This window comes from Pholcus phalangioides, unplaced genomic scaffold (assembly GCF_987345545.1).
Source record: "Pholcus phalangioides strain wild (caught in Gottingen) unplaced genomic scaffold, Ppha-v1.0 ptg000032l_1, whole genome shotgun sequence".
NCBI lineage: Eukaryota > Metazoa > Arthropoda > Arachnida > Araneae > Pholcidae > Pholcus > Pholcus phalangioides.
The window spans coordinates 7,784,861-7,790,864 of NW_028301622.1; positions in this window are offsets into that span (position 1 = coordinate 7,784,861).

Genomic DNA, 6,004 nt, shown 5'->3' on the forward strand with positions numbered 1-6,004 from the left:
TGCTTACGTCATCAACCACCCTTTATGAAAATATGAGTTAGGATTCAGAGGGGCAGAGCTGATGACAAAATTTTGCTGACAAGGGGGGGGGGGGGGGAGGGGGTCAAAAATTTCTAAAAATTTGCTTACGTAATACTTGAACGGCCCCTTGACAAAAAATTCGGATTCCCTTTATTTCACAAATCTTCGATAAATATAGTAACCTTGTCCTAATCTAACTTCAAGTTAGAAAAAGGAAAAGGAGAAGGAAAAAAAGTAGAAGAGAAAAGGAAGAAAAAAATTAAAGAGTGAAACAGTGTAATAGATAAATTGATAAGAATGTAGGTACAAAGTAGATTTCTCTTTTCCCCCTACCTAATTTCTTTCACTGTGGAATCATATGTGGAAAAAAAGTCACTATCAGAGTATACAAAGAAACCAAGAGGGAAAAAAATATAGAGAGAAGTACACAAAGCTTCGCGATGACGAGGAGAGAGGAAAGAAAACAGAGAGAACTTGTTTGAATTTATTCCACTACTGCTGCTGAAGAGTCATGCACCTCGTCCATATTCCTCTGTGGAACCTCAAACGAATTGGTACACGTTGGAAAGTGATTGTATGTGTTGTGAACCTAAGTTTGTTTCTGTGTAATTCATTTTATGTATAGTGGTGCCATCTGCCATTCATTTTTTAACTATGACATAAGTGTGATGGTTCAATAACTGTATCATTCTAGTCCTGTTGCTCTCTGTAGCGAGACTTTTTAGCGGGGAGATCGGCCAGCATTTGATCCTCGAATTTATTCAACTGACGTTTGGACGTAGTATTACGTCCTTGATCGTAGAGTGGTTAAGGAAACGTAGAAATGATTTTTTTTTTTTTTATGGGTGCTGGATATTTCGAAAACTTTCTCGAAGTTCAGCCGATTTTCTCTCAGTATTCGATCAGCCTTTTTTTTTTGCTTCAAAAAATGCTTAATTAAATTAAAGCTGCGGAATTTCTTAAATGTACTTTATATGGGCCCATAATTCATTTTAAAACATCCTAAATTACATGGATTTATGCAGTTGGATAGTGAAAGACAATACGGGGACATTAATTTTCATTTTCGTGCTCCAGAACATATAAATAAAAAGTTGAAATCGATGTTATTTCATAGATGTCAGGCCATTAACTAGGTTATGGCAATCCAACTTGTCGCAGGACAATTCGTCGCATTCAATTTGTCGCAGCGTCAATTCGTCGCGGTACAAACTCGTCGCGGTACAAATTTGTCGCAGACTCATTTCGTCGCGGTACAAATTTGTCGCAGGCTCATTTCGTCGCAGTACAAATTTGTCGCAGACACATTTCGTCGCAGTACAAATTTGTCGCAGGCTCATTTCGTCGCAGTACAAATTTGTCGCAGACACATTTCGTCGCAGTACAAATTTTTCGTAGACTCATTTCATCGCGACAAATTTGAATTTCTTTAAAATTCATGTGTTTGTTGTGATCTTATAAATAGGGTAGTTACTTTAGGCGTAAAAAATGGAACTAATTTTTTTTCCTCATTTATTGGAAATGTTCTTCCTTCCCATCTGTTTTAATTTTTAACAAATGAAGGAAAGTATTCATTGAAGTCAATAAATTTTTAAAATTTAATTTTTACAATATAAGCCGCATTTCTGTCGGGATTTCCATTTCTCGCAGTGAGGGATGTTGAAGAGCTCACCAGAATAAAAAATTGAGATCAAATAAATTTTTAAATTTTAATTTCCACCGTATAAGCCGCATTTCCCACTTTTTGTCGGGATTTCCATTTCTCGCAGTGAGGGGCGTTGGGAGCTCACCCAAATAATAAATTGGGATCAAATAAATTTTGAAAATTTAGTTTCCATCGTATAGGCCGCGGTTCCCGCTTTCTATGTATCCATGCAGAGAATATATCTTTAAGGAATTTTTTATGACAATGTATCCAAGTTTTATGTGTAACAGCTGCGAAAAGTATTGTTTTAAATCACTTTTTTGCAATGCACATTTCAAATTACTTTTTTGCAATGCACATTTCAAATCACTTAGTATTATCACACCGAAATAATATTCAAACAGTCTGACCATAGGCACCAGAACTGGGGGCTGATGCCATTTGAGGCTCCCCCCCCCCCAACTCCACTAACTCATGAATATACAATTCAATGCACCATTTCGCCGCCTGAGTACGGGTTTGAGTCCCTTATGAACGGAATGAATGGCGATTTTTAGCCCCACCTCCTCAATGTTTCCTTCATGTCGGCACCTTTGACTGGCCAAAGATGCCGGAAGTGTTAGGAACTTGTGGGTTCTTGTCTTTATCTTTGAAGTAGTTAATTTTGATTTCTGAATCATTTCTCTGGGTGCTCATACCCATTCCATAAAGTACCCTGGGCACCAACAGCATCTGTCTCTGACACCACTGCAAATGTCAATCGATTTTTGATTTTTCAACTCTAAAGTAACAACTCTCGAGTAAAAAGAATGAAATCAGACTTTTAATTGGCCCATTGTATGTAACTTCATGTAACTCGAAATTGAAATTATAATATCAATTACATTTAAAAATTTAACTGCATATAAAAGTTTAATTATATTTGAAAATTCGGTTAGAAAAATTTGAAATGTTAAATAATTGATTTTTGCTGTGATAAAATTTCAATATCATGTGGAAAAATTTCGGTTTGTATGATATTCCCCAAATTACAGTGAGCCTTTCTTTAACGCTAAATTTCTATCTGCCCCATGGGCTCGAGAGTTTCCCCCCCCCCTTCGAGAGTCACCAACATTTACCATTACAGTATCTCCATAAGAACTCAAAATATTTAATTAATTAATAATTCAATTAAATTAATATTTAATTTTCACCGTATAAGCCGCACTTCCCGCTTTTGTTGGGATTTCTATTTCTCACAGCGAAGGGAGTTGGGCGCAGATCAAGGGAGGAAATGTACAGTGCTTATGAAATGTACAATGACGATTCGATGAAGTTTTCATAATGCCCACAGGATGAGCACCGACAAAGGCAATGTAATCACCAATAAGAAAGATGACTATAGGTCTGTCGCATAGATATAACCTGAAGAGCCAAAAAAACTGGTACAGTCATGCGTATGCAAATAAAGAGATATGGAACCAATCAGAGTACGGCGCTGCGGTCGGCAACGCCTATATAACACAAGTGTCTGGCACAGTTGTTAGATCGGTTACTGCTGCTACAATGATAGGTTATCGAGATATAAGTGAGTTTGAACGTGGTGTTATAGTCGGCGCACGAGAGATGGGACATAGCATCTCCGAGGTAGCGATGAAATTTGGATTTTCACGTACGACCATTTCAAGAGTGTACCGTGAATATCGGGAATCCGGTTAAAAATTAAATCTGCGACATCGCTGCGGCCGGAAAAAGATCATGCAAGAACGGGACTGACGAGAATCATTAAACGTGACAGACGTGCAACCCTTCCGCAAATTGCTGCAGATTTCAATGCTGGGCCATCAACAAGTGTCAGCGTGCGAACCATTCAACGAAACATCATAGATATGGGCTTTCGGAGCCGAAGGCCCACTCGTGTACCCTTGATGACTGCACGACACAAAGCTTTACGCCTCGCCTGGGCCCGACAACACCGACATTGGACTGTTGAGGACTAGGAACACGTTGCGTGGTCTGACGAGTCTCGGTTCCAATTGCTTCGAGCTGATGGACGTGTACGAGGACGTGAATGAGGTTTATCTTAAAATCCGCTGAGCTGGAACACTGTCATGCTCATGACAGTGTCGTCTTCAGGACAGTGGGATGGGGCTTCTAATATATATATATATATCTGGGTGGCGGGTAAGCTCGAGCCACCTCTGGAACCCCTGTTTCGAAAGTTAATATGTATTATTGCAATAGTAGTAGCGCAATATTACTGCAATGTCCTGTGTTAGATTAGAATATATATCCTTCTGAACATATTGGAATATCCCTTTTTCAGAAATCCGCTCTAACAACAGTAGTTCGTTTTTCGGAATAACAGTGGATGTAAAGTTTCGCTATTGTTCGTCAGCGAAACCCTTTGTTCTAACAGAAAATACTCGATTTCATCATACCAACACGCTGTACTTTTCTGAGATTTTAATAACTCAGACCACATAACAAAACAAAACTCATGTGTACAAAAAACTACCACACATTTAGTCACAATTTCATTGACCATCGCCTTTCTCCACCCCCTCTTACTCCTACGGATTTATGGACAGCCCTGCAGGATTCATGGTGTCAATTACCTCCAGCACTACTTCAGACATTAGTCGAGTCCATGCCACGTCGTGTTGCGGCACTTCTGCGGGCTCGCGGGGCCCTACACAATATTAGGCAGGTGTACCAGTTTTTTTGGCTCTTCAGTGTAATATAACCATTAATCTTATGTTTATAATCAGTCGCATATCTTTGGCTGGTTTGTTTGTGTGGTTGTAAGTGTGGCTTATACGGTGAAATTAAATATTAATTTAATTGAATTATTAATTAATTAAATATTTCAGGTTCTTATGGAGATATTGTAATGGTAATACTGTAATGGGCAGATAGAAATTTACCGTTAAAGATAGGCTCACTGTAATTTGGGGAATATCATACAAACCGAAATTTTTCCACATGATATTGAAATTTTATCACAGCAAAAATCAATTATTTAACTTTTCAAATTTTTCTAACCGAATTTTCAAATATAATTAAACTTTTATATGAAGTTAAATTTTTAAATGCAATTGATATTTTAATTTTAATTTCGATAGCCTTTCCGCATTGACAAAAATTAATTCTTTTCAGTTAACTGCGTGTACACTTTTGTTCATGTTTTTATTTCACGTGTAAGACAAAAACCTACATACAAGCTCGCGTGGAACATGTACAGTGAAGAATCGACGGTTCGACGAATTGATTCTGCGCTGTAATATATAAATTGACGTCAAGACGAATAGACACGGCGGCAAACTTGTACAGCTACGAATCGGAGCTGCGACGAATTGAAGTTGCGACAAATTTGTACCGCGACGAATTGAAGTTGCGACAAATTTGTACCGCGACGAATTGAAGTTGCGACAAATTTGTACCGCGACGAATTGACACTGCGACAAATTTGTACCGCGACGAATTGACACTGCGACAAACTTGTACCGCGACGAATTGGCACTGCGACGAATTTGTACCGCGACAAATTGAGGCGCGACGAGTTGATCGCGACAAGTTGAGTGCGACAAATTGACCGGCTACGATCCAGGCACTGCCCTAAAGTCTTTGAGACAATTGAGTAGCCTATGTTTTTAACCGTGAATCACTGCAGAAACATTCGGTGGTAACATGTGGCCCGCGGGCCATGCGGTGAAGACCCCTGACTCAACCAATAGTGCTTTATTCACCAATGCCGCAATGAGAACCTTATGTAAACGCCCAGGGCCGCAACTAAGGGAGAGCAGGTGGGTTTTGTGGCCCGGGCGCAAGACGGAAGTGGACGCCGAATGTACCATTTAACTGCTTCTTCTACATTACATGTATGTAGGCGCCAAAATGCGTTCCCACGCCTGAATAAGTACCTAGTTGCGGCCCTGTAAACGCCAGCAACAGGAAGATTCAGAAATGTGCTGTTGATCATACTCCTTTCATTTATAGGACTCTAATTAGCATATGTACATTTCTTTCACATGTGATTTTCTTTCGTGCAGCGCCCTCTATCTACAACAGTATGAATTTGTTTTTCTGTTCACAAAAAAACAAATCCCGTTTAGTTGAGAATAACTTTCCCGCAAACTACGTTCGAATATGCAATTCTTTCCATTTTTATGAATTTTTAAACTACCGTATATTCACAAATTTATGGGACACCCTGTACAACTTAACTGCATCATTATTAAACGTAAACAGTATTTTTGTTCTCGTTCATTAATATTATTTGCATTCACAATTGTTTTTTTCCTTCGTAAAAATATTTGAAACATCAATTTTTCAGTGACAATTGGCAACTTTTTGGCG